We start from the raw sequence: 15,725 nt of genomic DNA on the forward strand, positions 1-15,725 counted from the left end.
GGGGAATCCCAAACCCTGTTACAGGACCACACTGTTCTCCCAAAACGCACAATTACTAACCGTGTGAGTGCTACCACCCCTCCAGCATGCAATTTAGAGAAGCAAGCGAGTATTGTGCTTTAAGATGCATCGTCCTTTACATTAAAAAAATAAAGGTCACAGCCTTTGTGATCCACAGGGCTTACCAAAAACAAAATAGAAATGTTTACTCTATGCTCAGCCCAAATTGTAATGGAAATTATCGTTTGACCAGGACAGAGGGAAAACTGCAATTTAATGAAACCACAGTTAGTGATACCCCATAAAACGATGCCAATCACTTGTCTTCGAGTCAGCTATGTTTCCACATTTAGTGCAACTGCTTCAGTGACTCACACCAATAATCTATCTGGGAGATAACTAAAGCAAGTTTCTAGCATGATTTTGTTGCAGTTTTTCAAGATGAAGTGTAATTTGCCTGGTGCTCCTCATTTGAACCTCAATGATTTGAAAATTTAATTTGAATTCCAATTTGTCTTTAGGAATTTTCTCAGAAGCAACAAGCTTAATGAGGCCAATGCAAGACGCACAAAATTGGCAAGTAAGATAATGATCATGGTCTAACCAGATCCTGTTTTCAGTAAGAAGCTGCTTTTTAGTCTGCCTACTTGCCTAAAGGCCTTTATGGGAAGATGATTTCTATATTGGGGTAGTGACTTTATGCTTGAAATATAAAGTTTATATTATCTTTTCATTATGTTTCTGTTTGCAATATTTCATCCTGTTTGTTTTTCTCTTGGTTCAAAGTCCCAAGTTCAAATTCTATCCTTTCACTAATTAGTTATAGCTGTAGGCAAGTCAATTCAGCCTTTGTTTCTCAATCTGTAAAAGGAGGACAATAATAAGTACTTATCTGTTTTAAATAGATATTGAAAGAATTTGTTTAACCTGACATAGTTTATTTTTCAAATACACAATGACTCTATAAAATTATAAGCAGAAATTACCTAGTTTAACCACATTAACTGGAATGATTGTAATTTTTGTAAATGGCTTGTTGAGCTTTCATATCCTTTCCTTCCTGAGGGTTACCGTTTCCTACAGTACATTTCTAAGCCTCCCATTTAGCAAACCATGGTACTCTAACCTGAGTTCATGGCATCTTGACTATGGCATTTAAAAAAAAAAAAAGGAGAAAGAAAAAGAAACAGTACACTGATTACAAAGACATTTAATCTTAAAAATCTGAATAGTTTATTTGAGTGCAGATTTTTTTTTTCCATTCCCCTTCCTGGGGCAAAATACACAGTAGGAATGGGAGCTCCTTATTTCATTGTTTTTACAGTAATGAAATATCTTTGATATTCAATGTTTTGTTGACTAGTATGTGTAATCTGGTGCTTTATAAATCCAATCTTTGCCTGACTTCACAGCACTCTCAACATCTGCACTTAGAAAGTAAATTAACTACATCTGCGGCTGTTTTAGCAGTCAATTAATCAGCTTCCTATTAGAAAGAAAAAAATACCCTAAACCAAAGTGTGATTCTGGAGATAACATAAAGATGAATCTCAAGTCTTGTGAAGCATCAAACCTAAACAGGAAATCAGCTGAGGCTTCTTCAGCATTAAAGATAAAAAAAGGAACAGATGAACTCATCACTGGCTCAAATTTTAATACATAATTCTACTAGTCCTGATGTTACTTGTAATAAAGAGATTAAGATCCAATACTAAAATGTGAGGAAAGGGTCAAAATGATGCCTTAGAACAGATATTTAATGAAGCACCATTTTATCAATGCATGCTATGCTCACTTTGATGGGACTCTTCATTAATTCAATTTCAGACAATGTTGGAAGGAATAAGCTCTTTGAAAGCACACACTGCTCTACCTTAAAGTTCACTACTAAACTCTTGCCTTTCAGTGCACAGAATAGGCGTTACAAAAGCAGCCCTCTCCCCCTGTATGCTACCAGATGATGGCAGTCAAAAGAATAAAGCATTAAAACAAAGCCTTCCATACAGAGAAACACAGAAAAGACGGGTGACTGCACTGTGCTTCAGCAGCTGAACAGTGTTTTTCTCTTGCATAATTCGGGGGGGGGGGGGGGGGGGGGGAAGGCTGTGAAAAACAGTTTTACTGAAAACTGATACGGGGATACTTCAGCAATTAAGAATTTTGAACGACAGACACCAAGACCTTAATTAGCATAGCATTATAGAACCTGGGCACCCTTCTGAATATATACACATCTGTATATATATATACAAATCTGTATACACATCACAGATTGAGCCCACCACAACCTCAGCACCACAGAAACGAGAGCCTTTTTGCGTCAGATGCTGTCTGTAGTCATCTGACAGCTTTGGGGAAAGGAAGAACTACTTAGCTATAGGAAATCACAGCAGTGGATTAGGAAGAGCTATAATGGATACCTGAATTACAAATTGAGCAGAAAATTTAACTACTTAGGTACCCATATGGCCCACTGCTACAGCATCCAAGAAGTCCCCCAGGATTTAAATACTTTGCCTCTTTTGAAGTTCTTCACCCAGTTCCTTTTAAAAAGCTATACCAGCATCACTGACCAGACTGATCTCTGACTCTGATTTTTGAACTGACCCCCATTTTTAGAGTTCTCTGCTATAGAATTTCACAATAAAAGTGACATCAGTTGTAGAAAATTTCTAGCAAAAAGTACTGGTCTAACTTCTTTTAAGTCCTGTTTTCTCTGAAAGTAAGATTTACTATATAGACCTGTGCTGTTCCTCCTTGCAATAACTTTTGGCTGAAGCTGGCAAATGGATTACAGTTAGCTAAAGGAATATGTTGTCTTGGATCAGTTAATCCTATAGTTACCTGGAAACCAGTAACAAGGTTGAGGAGATGCCTTTTTAGTGCTTCTACAGAGAAAAAGTAGACCTTAACTAGCTGGAAAGTATTTAGAACTCTATGGGGCAGCTTACAGTTCTAAAATTTCTTCCTGTAATGCAATAAACATGAATGATGAAGCATCTTTGTATAGATACATAAAGTTACATCTACACTGGAAGTTTCAGTAAAAATCTGGCTCTCCAGCAAAGCAGCTGTATTCAGTGCAAAACCAATCTCTGATGCAAGAAAAAGTTTTACTTCGGGTTTGCAAAAACACTGAGCTGGTGTCACAAAAAAAAAAAAGCAGGTCACTTTTTTGTATCTCTCATGTCCCTTCACTCACTCTCTCTTCCTTATTTAAACTGTAAATTCCTCAGGGCAGAGACTGTCTCTCTAGGATAGTGCTATGAAGGAAGGGCCCTCAGGCCACTGGAAAACAAAACAATAGCTGGCACACATTTTCTAACTTGATGTGCTAACTTGTCCTCACATCCTCCGGCAAGGAAACTTATTTTATTCTGCTTATATATTACATTGCAAAAAAATTCAAAGTCATTGCACATTCAGTAAATTTTTCGGCTTATAAAGGAAACTTTGAAGGTATGGCACTTTTGCATGATTAGGAAAAGGATGTAGCATAGTACACAGCCAGTTGATGCCTCCAACCTCTCCTTCTTTTGGCTCAGTTTCATCAGTCACTAACTGAAGACAAAGCAAGACAGGCCCAAGAACGCAGATTTGAGCTTCCCCAAGCGAGTCAAGTGTTTTGATCCAATGGTATCTGAAAACACGTACTTCAGCCTTTTAAACCATATCCTCCATCTGAGACTGATTGGCACAGACATTCACAGACTACAGTCTTCAGGCTTTCTATTTGCTGGAAGTTCAGAAAAATAGTTTTGTAAATCTTTTCAGCAGGATATGGCTTCACCCCAAAAGATACATGCTTTCTGCTTTTCAGAGACATTGAATTTCTTGAATTCTAAAGCTATCTTTTAAAGTTAATGTCTGAAAACAGGAAGTTATGTTTGCTCACATTTTGTGTAAGAAAGATATTTATGACTTGTTCAGCCTTCTCGTACTTGAAAGAAGAAGCAGGTAAGTGAAGAGCAACAGGTATACTTAGACTGCCTTTACAGAGCCACCCTGCTCCCCACAGTTGCTATCTGTGGTAACAAATAGCACACACAGGACAACCCTGTGCACTGCCAGGGCTTCCTTCCAGAAAACGCAAGACTCCCTGCGCCTGAGCATTCCTGATCAGTTAGCGTGTTGTTGCACAGCTCAGTATGACAAAAGACACAGGAGAAAGGTGGGAGAGCGGCAAGGCAAGCCAGCAAGCCAGGCTGGGCTTACTGCTCACGCTTACCCTAGCGGCCACCTACGAGAAGTCGTCTGTTCACCTTGCAAAGCCTACTGCCAGCACAACTGGCTAGTCGGTTACCGTACACGGCGCTCCACTTTGCCTCTGCATGTTACGTAGAAGGATGGCCTCAAACATACACTTCTGGAGCTTGGAACAAAAAGTTAGTTTACTTTTAGAAATACAAAAAACCCCAAACATCTCCCACCCAAAGGAGACCCCAAACCACCACAACTCTTTCCCCACCTTTTCTTCCATTCTTTTAAGAAACCCAAACCTGGCTATAAATTTTTGCCAGGCTGTTTTCAGGGGGCATTGGTGATGTCAGGTATTATGTGACTTAAATCCAGGTATTACAACTTGCATTCCATGTCATAGCTCATCTTCAAAAACAAGTAACATGGGAAAGCTCTAGGATGGGGAAAAAAAAAAATCATAATAAATGCAAAGACTATCATAACCCAATCAAACTCTTCCCTATTCTCTCCAAAAATAAGCCCCCCAAATCCCAGATGCTTCAGATGAAAATCAGCTTTCTTCCTCTACCAACAGCCAAGCCCCAAACTGCATCTCAGGGCAAGCCCAGGCACCCACTCTTCCCTGAAGGGCACCGAGGAGCTCAGTTACTGTAACAAGTCTGAAGGACACAGCAGCAATGCAGAGAGATACTCAGAAAGTCATCTTTTCCCCAATGAGACTTAAGAGGAAACTGAGGTAGCAGAGACTTATTTCAGCTGAAACAGCAGAGAAGTGCACACATTTGAAGGGCTGCTCAGCAACCCATCCTGCCAGGAAGAAGAAAATTTCCTTTGGCTCAAACTAAACTCCTTGCTCTTCAAAGATACTAAACAGTAAACCTTTTCCTCTACAGTCATATTAATACGCAAAGTGACTCAAGACCATCCATAAGTGCTCTGCTCAGCTAGAGGTGCATTTCACCCATGTGACAGCATAAACTCCAGCTCCCCTGAAATCTTTTCAGCTTGTTTAGAGGCATCCAGCACAGGCACTGGCCTAGATTAGGAGTGCAGTTATGCACACATGAGTGGTCTTGACCCACTTCTCATCACATCATCTTGACTATTCAGAGCTATGAACTCTGTTTTATTATTAGCACCAGAACAAAAGCCTGTGTATATACATGAGGTCTTATGAATGCCTATTCACTGTACAGGCAAGGAATTAAAAGAATCGTTCTATTATTTCCCATCATCATCCTCCTCTCATCAACCCACCAAAAGAGCCATTGAATGCCATCACTATTGAAACACGTTTGACTGGCAGTGTTTGGCTCCCATTCAGAGCAGATGCCACTGGACCTGGTGAGTTGACTAGCACCAGTAGGCACAAGCATGGTGAACTGAACGTCATTCCGAGACACACAGGAGAGCTCTTAATATTCAAGTAAGCAAAAGCAGCTTAATGTGGGTTTCCCTTTACGCAATAACAAACAGTTTCAAGACTCAGTTTCCCCTCCCTAAAACATACTATACTGCAAAGCAGAAGGACTGCTTCAACCAAAGTCAAACATGAAGACAGTTTCTCCAGAAGCATTTGTAGGATAAGCTCTCCAGCTTACAGGAAAGGTGAATAATTCCTGGGTACAAGGTAAAGAATAAGGCCCATCCCACCAAACCAAGCAGCAAGGTTGCTGTCCAGGACACTAAGGTAGTCCTTAGAGCAAGAGCACATTTAATGCTTCATCGTCGTAAAGACAGTTCTCTACAGGGCTCTTATCGCTGCTCATACAGAGGGGCAGTGAATGTAAGAGGCTGACATTTGCTAAAGGACAGAACAGGGGTTTTACAGTTCATCCTGCAGGCAGGTACACTGTCTGAAATTGCAGTATAAAATGTAAAAATAAAGAAATGAATCTCATCTAAAAGAAAGGAATTTGCCCCCACTATTCCTAAAGGACTATACTATTGCTCTCTGAAGAGCGTGCATTTGCACAAAAGGAAATCTTCTGGTTTCATACTGCCAAAGAAATTTTTAAAATGTAAGCAAATCCAGGAGTTTTGTTTCTAGAATAAATAAAGCTAAATAAGGCAAAGGTTATTGCATTTGTGCTCCCTGCTCTCATCATTAAAGTAGGACCCTTGTCCCATCTCAGCAAGCTGATGACCTGCTGAAGACTCAATTAACTCCAAACCAGACTAGAACTATACTAGAAAGCAAACTGCACCAAGCCACCACAAACCTTGCCCTTTCAACTATAGACTCAAGCTAAAAAAATCAGATTAACTGCTTATTTCAGATGTTATTTTAAAATGTGATACAGACCAGTGGATAGAGCACTGCACACAACTGCTCCAAAATCTTTGTGGCTTGTTCTTTTACAGACACAACTTGGAAATGCTTCTCTCCCACCTGTGAGTTTCCTACCCTTCACCGCACAAAACTTACAGCATTGGCCTAAACACAAGAAGTAGGCTGCCAGCTCAAAACACGTTTTGAAACTCAAATTAAAACTATGACAGACTTTGCAATTACAACAGTCAACGACCAAACACAATGCTGTAAGGAGAAGCATTACTTCAATTTTCCCAGTGTGACAAAACACAGAGGTAGCAGGTACCCTCTGGTGTTTTCAAATTATATAGAAAGGAGAAGAAAAGGTTCTGTTTGACCACATCCTTCCTCTTGCAGATTCAAGCGACCCCTGCTCATACAATCCATATAAGATTTCTGCCACAAGAGAATTGCCACATGCAGCAGCCCACTGTCGTGCAACACATACAGCCCTTCGCACCAACGTCCTGAAGCGGAAGAGCAGCCAGGTAAGAACAGCAGCTACATGAGCATAGCAGAAGTAAGAGCAGCTGCCCTTTTAGAAGCCATCTTTAAAGAGAAGCACATGCCTGGCCTCTCAGGGTAGGGATCTGCACTGGCAGCACCTCACCCAGGTGCTGGGGTCAGAGAGATACAGTCCTGGTCTTGCCATGACCTTCCCAGCTCAGTAAAGCCTTCTCTTCCCTTCTGCTGGCACCTACTCACACCCAGCTGTACAACAGGCCAGATGAAGGAACCCCCAAAGATCCAGCCAGAGACCCATCTGTAAAAACAGCACCCGCTATTTCAAGGCAGGTGTAGAAAGGAGAAGAAAAGCGTCCCTTACTGTTTTTTCTCTCTCCTATGTATGCTGAATGTCTTTGTTTAAGCACTTACCATTACAAAACCCTCCTGGTTTTCATAGTCTAACAAAGACCAATATGCATGTTGTTGGTGGAAAAGTAGTCAACTACTAATTGCATCACAGCCAGGGAACCAAACTGATTTTCATGCTGTGCCTCTTCTCTTCTGCTCCTTCATGTGGGGGAAGTTCTTTCAACACTAGGTAATGGTTCAGGAGACATGAGTTCAAGTTCTTGCACCACTAGACAGTTCCTGTGTAGTCACGGACAACCCACTGTCTTAGGCTTTTATTCCCCATCTGCAAAGGGAAGGCGTCTTCCCCACAGTGGGAAGACACAGCACCTTTCCACTTCAGCACAGTTTTGAGAGGATTAATACAAATGAAGCATGCAGAAATAGGCGTGACAAAAACATGCAAGATGTGGAAGGAGGAAATATCACTGAGAAATGTAGTTCTAGCCAGATAATTTATCTGTCTCCTAAAAAACATTTTTCCTATCAAATTTGCACCTCTATGTTCAGGTTAGCATGGGACCAATTCCTTTTTCACAGCTGAGTCCTTCCGTTGGCTTATGTTAAAATTAAACATCAAAACTCCAAGTCACATGCTTTCTAATTAAATACAGAAGAGTTGCAGGCTCTTTGCAACATCTATATGTTAAGCTACAAACCATACTTCCACTGATACTCAAGAACACTCTATGTCTGGCCAAACCAGAACAAACTTTAGACTGTTCACTGAACTTAAGAAGCATTAAGTACATTTTTTTCCCCTCCAAAATTAGACAGCACATGGATCTTGGTCTTTGATGCTTGCTTTTTCCAAGTGTCAGAACCATATCAGCTGTGAGTTGTGTCTGACACGCTCTTTTTGTGTACTTACGAGATGCAAATAGATCCAAAGTTGTACAGCGCAGATGTCGGATACAAAACCAGCTCAGAGACTCTGTGAAGGTGAGCATTGAAACTTGCTCAGTTTAAAACTACCACAGTGCCAGAATAGCCTTAGAGTATTGGCAACACGTATTTAATACTGTTAACTGCGTACAAAGTTAACAGTTTTATTCAATAAAATCTTTTTTTGAAACTTTGATGGAGCTAAAGTTCTGTTAAAGCCAATTACTAGTTCAAGAGTTCCACCTTCCTTCCCACAGCTAGTAAACAAGAATGTTTCCTTCTATCTTTCTCTCTTTTTCCTTCTGCTCCAATTTTTAGCTGATTTTCCTGTCCTTACTCATGTTATGAAGGGGTGTACTCAAAACCCCTCAAAGTTGTTTCTCAATGTCACAAGTATAGCACTATGTAAAAAAAAAATCAGTGACTCCCCCACCCCAGTCTACTCCCTCAGTCTCTCTCAAGCCTGGCTGTTCCACTCTGTTACTCTGTCAAACAATCTGCCACTTCAGCAAACACACTGACCATAGCCACCACACAAATCAGCTTGTAAAGAAGAGGCGTGTGCATGTGCAAGAAAGATCTCCCAACCGCAGCTGCCACACAGCTCCTCACTTACCTAGTGGTGCAGGGGTGGCATAGGGTTCAATACAGTTAGTCTCAAGGCTCACGGGTGAGCTGGAGTTCAGAGAAACTTCTTAAGTTTGAAGGTAGAAAAAAGATGCCAAGACTGAAAAAGAAGGAAGAGAGTAAATTAAGGAATAGAAGATCTGAAGCAGAAAGGAGAAAGCAAATGGGAAAGGATTTAGAGGACCCGATGAGATGACTCTCCCACCTCTACGCCTTACTTTCAGGAAGCATCGGTATACCATGCTAATTAACAATACTTAAGTGCTGGAGGCAGAATAGCAACATTACTCTTGAGCATTTTGGACTCAGAAAAACACAAGTGACACTTCACCTGCCAAAATCATCCCTGGCAAAACTCCACTGACATCAGTGGGACTACACCAAGCATGAAATTGGCCCACAGTTGCTTTAAGACAATAAAGGTTTTGTTTTAGGAGATATGGGGCATTTGTGGTTCCTTTTAATAAAGCCCAGCAAACAATTGTTTATTGTCCCTGAGCAAATATTACTGACAATAAGCGAGCAGCTATCATATTCACAATACACGCTGTCTGTCCATATATTGCTACGAAAACAAACACCAATAAAACAAGAGATTCTCAGTGTCGTGTTCATATCACAGGGAGATTAGAGACAGTTGAAATGCCTCTCAAATTGCCTACAAGATCCACAAGCAATTATTCCCATTTTTAGCAACGTTCTTCCATGGTCCTACTTCTCTTCCAGGTCAATGCAAGTTAAATATCCTCGTTGGTGCTACAGGATTTAGCGCACACATCTATGTACCACAACACAGAACAGCACCGCTGCCAGAGACTTATTCAACAATACTCCCACCACAAAGTATACACAGAGACCACTTTATGCTCACACAGAAGCATCTTTTCCTCATTTTGTTGCATTTTTGTTTGACTATGCAAATTCTCAACAAAACCCAAAAAATTCACGTTGCTGCCTCTCTCAAGTTTGCTGCAAGCACTGCCTTGAACTTACAGGACCAGACTTTCCTTCAATGCCAGCCACTGCCATACACCACATTCGCACACTACCAACATATGCCAGCACTGATTAAACTATGGAAAAAAAAATCCAACAGAAGAAGCAAACAAGTAGTTAAGTTGCATAAAGCTCCTGTGTTGCACCCCTTCCCCTTCTGAGCCCCCAAAAGACATTTATCCATGCAGTTACACTGGCCAGCCGTACCACCTTTCAACCACATGTGTAGGAAAATCTGGACTTTCGGACTCCCAGGGCCCTTCAGCAAAACTTTGACAGAACTGCACTGTGAGGGATGGAAGCACGGGATACAGTCCTCGGGGCTTGCCGCGCTCCCAGCTTTTACTTTTTTTAAAGATTTGTAAGGAAACAGCCCCCCTCCGCACCTTAAGTTCAGCTGCTCTGAATTCCCTTTTAACAGGGCAGAACATACAGCAAATAAAATATGTGTATTTTTTATTTGGTTTTCCTTTCCCACCTCTTTTTTCTATCCAACACCACACACTCCCGGCCGTGGGGGGTGTCCGGACCTCAACAAAAAAGTCACCAGAGAATAAAAGTTGCCCCACCAGCGAGCCAGGGGGAAACCCGCGAAGCGGCTCCCGGCTTGGCCGCGGGGGTCGGCGGGCACCCGGCCCGCGGGACCAGCAGCTCCCCGCCGGCACCCTTCTACTTCGCTCCCTTTTTTTTTTTTTATTTTTGGCAAAGCCACGATTAACTCCCCGAATTTCCCTTCATGAATGAAGAAGAGATGGGGGGGGTCCCGCGGGAGCGCCACAGCCCGGGGGTGCCGCCGCCTCTCGCCCCGCAGAGCCCTCTCGCTCCGCGGCATGCCGACAGCTTGGGGAGGGGGCTGCGGTGCTGGGATCCCCCCTCCCCTCACGCCGCGGACCCTCACAGGGAACCGCCTTCCCTCAGCCACCCCCCGGCTGTCCCGTCCCACCCCGCCAGCGCCGCGCCTTTGTGTGAGGAGACACAAAACCTACCTCGCCGGGGCGGCTCTCCCCGCCCGGCAGCGCGGGGGACAAGGGCAGAGAAACCCCGAAGTGCCCGGCGGAACGAGAGAAGGAGAGGCCGGCAGCTGCCCCTTCGCTGGCTGGCTGACTGACTGACTCACTACCCGCCAGCACAGCCCCGCCACACGCGCGGAGCCGGCCCGGCCTCGCCTGAGGGGAGCGGCGGGGCGGGCCGGGGGCGGGCCCGTCGCTGAGTCACCGCCGAGGCCGCCCGGCCGCCTCCTTTGTTGTCAGGCGTGGAAAAATCCGGGGTGGGGGGGTCTGGCTGGGTGGAAATCCTGAGAGAAACGAGGAAGAAAGGGGGGGTGTGGAGGCGGAGGTGAGCGCCGTGGAGCCCTGCCTGCTCGGGGTGCCGGGAGGTCGGCGAGGGGGGCTGCAGCTGGGTCCAGGCCTCCTTCCCCCCCCCCCCCCCGGGAAGGACGATACGCGTGGGGTGCCCACGGACGGTTTTCAAACGCCTGCCGAGGCCGTTGGTCCTCTGGCGTGGCCCCACTCACCTGCAAGAGCCACCTCTCTCTCCATGGAAGAGGAATCTCCCACCTGTGCCTCCGTTTAACTTTCCCCGCGTCGTTTCTTCTCCCTTCCCGTGGCCCAGAGCCCTGTTCCCTGTGGGTATTTCCACCGGTCACTCTGTAGGAATTAAGGTCCCCACTCTGCAAGCGTACCCATCCAAGTAAGAGGCTAAGAAATCATGGCCAACCAGCCCAAATGTCCCTCAGTGTGCCCCAAAATCTGTTTCATAGCAAGGAATAAGTGATGGAGACATGACAGAGAGGCTGTGACACAACATAGCATGCACAGGCTTTGGGAATGAACTCAACAAAAGACTGACCTTTGTGGGCAAAATGTGTATTTATACATTGGTGTACATACTTGGATTGAATTGATTTGTATATATATCACTGGGATTATTTTGTGTTTCTTCAGAGCAGATGACTTGAGTCACAGCAAAGTGACAGAAGCAACTTGAGTCATCCCAGAGATGGAAAGCTTCACACTGATCTGAAGAGTTCAGCAACTTGAGGAGCTGAGCATTAAACATCGCCTGGGCTGTGGAGACAGACCTTTCACCTCCAAAAACCACCAACCCCAAGAAATCCCTACAGGAAGGATTTTGGGTGCTCAGTAGATGGTGCTGTTTCCACCGAATCTGTCCTATATAACCCACTGGCCCAGCATGGTAAGGGGAGTGAGTGGATGGGGAGAAATATGTTTTCTGTGGGGCAGGGCTGAAATCTGGAGTGCTGGTATGTACTAAAAGATTGCTTAGGTCTTTGTGTGTGGCTGTTCTTTCACTAGGAAAAAAAAAAAAAAAAAAAAAGCAGCCTGGGTGAAACCTAACAAACCGATGAAATCCAGAGCATGGGTGGCCACTGTCAGTTCTGGTTCAATTTGAGCCTGTTGCCAAGCTCCAACGTATGCAATCAGAGCTATGCTGTGAACAAATGAAATGTTATAAAATGCTAAGTGCTCCTCAAAAACTCATTTGTGGCGTGACAAGTTTGACACCCACTTGTGTTGTCCATGTTCACAGTGTCAGCCCTGGTTATAGGCAGCCTCATTCCTCCATGGGAGCATTGTGAGATATGGTTGTTCTGTATGTAGAGCCCATCAATACTGTATGGAGAAAAACCTCATAAAAATTGATTTTTTTTTTTATTAAATGCAGTAAATTGATGTGCCTAGATGAATGAGGGAGAGTATAAATATTGAATAGTTCCCTGTTCTGTGAGCAACCCTCCATCTGAAGCATGGCAGGGGGAAATGGTATATGAACAGGGAATTGCAAACAGCAAAGAAAGAAAATGAACTGCAAGGCCAGCTGGAATGCTGGATATCCCTATCTTTTGCATTCTTGACCTTACAGACCTCTCCATATCATTTCTGTATGTAAGCATATTTCTGTATGTAAGCATTAACCATTTGTATTCTAAAGACACTTTGTAGTCCTGATTGAGTTTTTATCTCACTTTCCTTAGACACTGCACAGGCAGTTGTCCCTGCTCTGAAATCTGACACTTTACATCAGTGTTTCCCAACCCTTTCTCAACTCAGACAGCTATTTTGCTGCGATATGTACCATGTCCCCAGCAGATCCTGCACATCCACACCTTTAAATGGAATGTAACACTTTGCTCAGGCTACCAAAAATTTCTGGGTATCTTGCCATGGCTTGTCAAAGGAGCACAGGCGTTTTTCATGGTGATTGCTACTTTGTTCTAGTGTTACATTCAGTTTAAGTGCTTGGTTATGTGGTATTGCTGGTCATACCAGGTGCAGATTTAGTAAAGTCCCTCCCTACACACACTATCAGCTCATGCTCCATGAAATGACTGTAATACCCTGCAACCCCAAGGCTACCATGGTTGTATCTGGGCTTGAAAACTGTTGCCGGACATAAGGCAGAAAGAGGAAGATTTGGGAGAGGCAGAAAGTTGAAAGGACTCACCAAGAACACATCTGAGGACCACCAAGATCAACCTGTTATCCTAGAGTCTTAATTCCTCACTCAGTGCCTCATACAAGACAGTGGCCAAATGATAGCTCTAAGTTAAACATCTCATAAGTAATTTTTTAATTGTGTCATCAGGTTGCCTAGTTTTGGTGCAAGAGCTGCTAGGTACCCCAAATCCCTGGCTGGGGAGAGAGTGAGTCAGTCCAGCTCAGCTCCAGCCCATTAGTGAGGAAGGGGGACACATGAGGAGTCAGTACTGTCTCCCATCTGTGAGCCACTCAGGTCCCTGGTGTTTCCCTTCCCTCCTTAAGGCACATCGTATGTGCCTCAAGCCTCTTAACCACATGAAAATTGCAGTGCGTGGTTCACGTGATAAAGAAAGTTGGCCACAAGTGTGTTTTACTCATGACAAGCCTTCTTCCTCCAGCACTGTGGGTACAACGACTCCAGAAAGCACCCAAGAAGGCCTCAGGGATCTTTCTAGATGAAAAGCACTATATAAATGTAAGACATTACCATTTTATTTTAAATGAAAAGCAGTGTATTGGAATCCAGAAAAAAAAGAATAAACTGGCTGGACTTTAGAACAACTCTCAGACAGAATGATGCACTGGAAATACTTAACAAGATAAATCCTTTTTTTTATTAACATTATAGCCAAAAGTATATAGTCATTCTATTGTATAAGTGTCATGGGATGTATGTAGTATGTAGTTTGGCATTTTGGTATCTTATGAATCAAGTATTATATATTTTAATTGCTTGTTGGGGTTTGTATTTCTTTTCAGTCAAACTGCAGAATTAAAAGCAAAATCATCCTTTAATTACTTGAGTTGTCCTCTTTGTGGGGTAGGGAGTTGCATTTTACTCCATGCCTGCACCATTCCTGGCCTTTGAGTGTTACCATAATATAACCTTAAATAATAACAACAACAACAATTTTACTGTGGCAGAAACAAAGTGGAGTAGAGTCAGCTGCTGTGGGATTGCCCTTGCTTAATTTTAGCTGTCTGAAAGCAGACGTCTTGTCTAAGCAGGTCATGTAGGCTGGGGGAGAGGTAGGTACCTCCGGAGGGAGATTCATGCCTCCTACCTTAAGTGTCCGCATCAGAATTGGATTGATTGCTACTGGAAGTGCTTCTGCTGGTTAGACAAGGTTACCAGTATTTTTATTCCACATAACACAGAGAAGCACTGACTTACATCATAGGAGAATGTGGTTTTCTTTATTTCATTGTATCCACTTTAAATGTTTTTTAATTCAATCCAAGTAAATCAACTGGAATGCAGGTTGCTATGAAGGTTTTTCCATACCATAATTCTGCAGGAACATCAGTTAAGTATCTGAAGAAACATCTGCTATGCACATAGTTGTATAAATATATATAGGAGCTGTACAATATGACTTTTGAGTTTGCAGAGTTTTCTTTACACAAAGCCAGGGGCATAAAAGGGATTTCCTCCAAGTTTTCCTGTGTAGTAATAATGAAGATCAGGATGCCACCTTTGTTTCCTCCCCTTCTGAACATACAGTGAAAGGAAATGGTTCTGTATCGAATCACAAAGAGCCGTGGAAAAAAAACAGACTACACTCCACGCTGGCACTCAGAAGTTTAATTATCCAGCATGCTGCATCTTTATGGAAGAAGGAGACAGATATATCCCATATGTTAATAGTTGGCCCCCTGTGGCTGACCTTTGGCTCAAATATTCCATATTGTGATTAATGTTGCATGGTTGGATCCAAAACACGCTCATTCCTCAGGCTGCAGAAAAAAAAAAGGGGGATTTAATTTACCTTTCAACAGCAGAATTTCATTTGATCACTCCTTTGGAGACTGATTTTATCCCTGGCTACAGGTTGGCCATTCTGAAGAGCTTTTCAGCGCTTCCTCAGCTAGGACTCTTAAGACCCAGCTTCTCGTACGGCCTCTACTACTGGCTCACTGGACAACCTGAAATAAGTCATTTTGCCTCAGTTTCTGGTCTAGCAGAATAGTGAAAATAACCGTGACTTCCTTGCTGACACAGTTTGAAATTTGCAGATAGAAGATGCTACACAAGGTTCATCTTCAGACAAAATTAGATGCTGACCTCTAGAATCTAGAGATTTCACAAGATTAGGTCAGAAAATCGTAGCTGTGCTTGGATCATGGTTTTCTGGTCACCTTCTCCCCTAATCTTGCAGTTCTTATATGCCATAGATTGTGTTTGCCTTCTCATGTCATTGTAGTGATCTTACATCATTCTAATGCCATAAATTGTATGACTGGCCCTGGCATAGAGAAGCAGGCATCAAGATTCTGGATCTATGTGTCAGTTTGATCCTAAAGGACACACGCATCCCTTATATTACACACACATGGTGCATAGCACT

The 15,725-nt window shown here is 43.1% G+C and overlaps 1 protein-coding gene across 5 annotated transcripts in view; it reads right to left on the reverse strand.

Annotated features, from left to right (window-relative positions):
* Window positions 1–11,040, reverse strand: part of FAM107B (family with sequence similarity 107 member B) — a 63,677-nt gene extending 52,637 nt beyond the window's left edge. Inside the window, exon 1 of one of the 5 annotated variants that reach the window (XM_075769262.1) lies at window positions 10,864–11,040. The gene's annotated coding sequence lies outside the window, so the exon portion shown is untranslated. Of the gene's footprint in view, window positions 1–8,870; window positions 8,987–10,863 lie in introns of those variants that run through there. The other 4 variants (XM_075768927.1, XM_075769091.1, XM_075769010.1 and 1 more) reach the window with 4 other exon arrangements.
* Between the last annotated feature and the right edge of the window lie 4,685 nt (window positions 11,041–15,725).

This window comes from Balearica regulorum, chromosome 1 (assembly GCF_011004875.1).
Source record: "Balearica regulorum gibbericeps isolate bBalReg1 chromosome 1, bBalReg1.pri, whole genome shotgun sequence".
In the NCBI taxonomy this organism is placed as follows: domain Eukaryota; kingdom Metazoa; phylum Chordata; class Aves; order Gruiformes; family Gruidae; genus Balearica; species Balearica regulorum.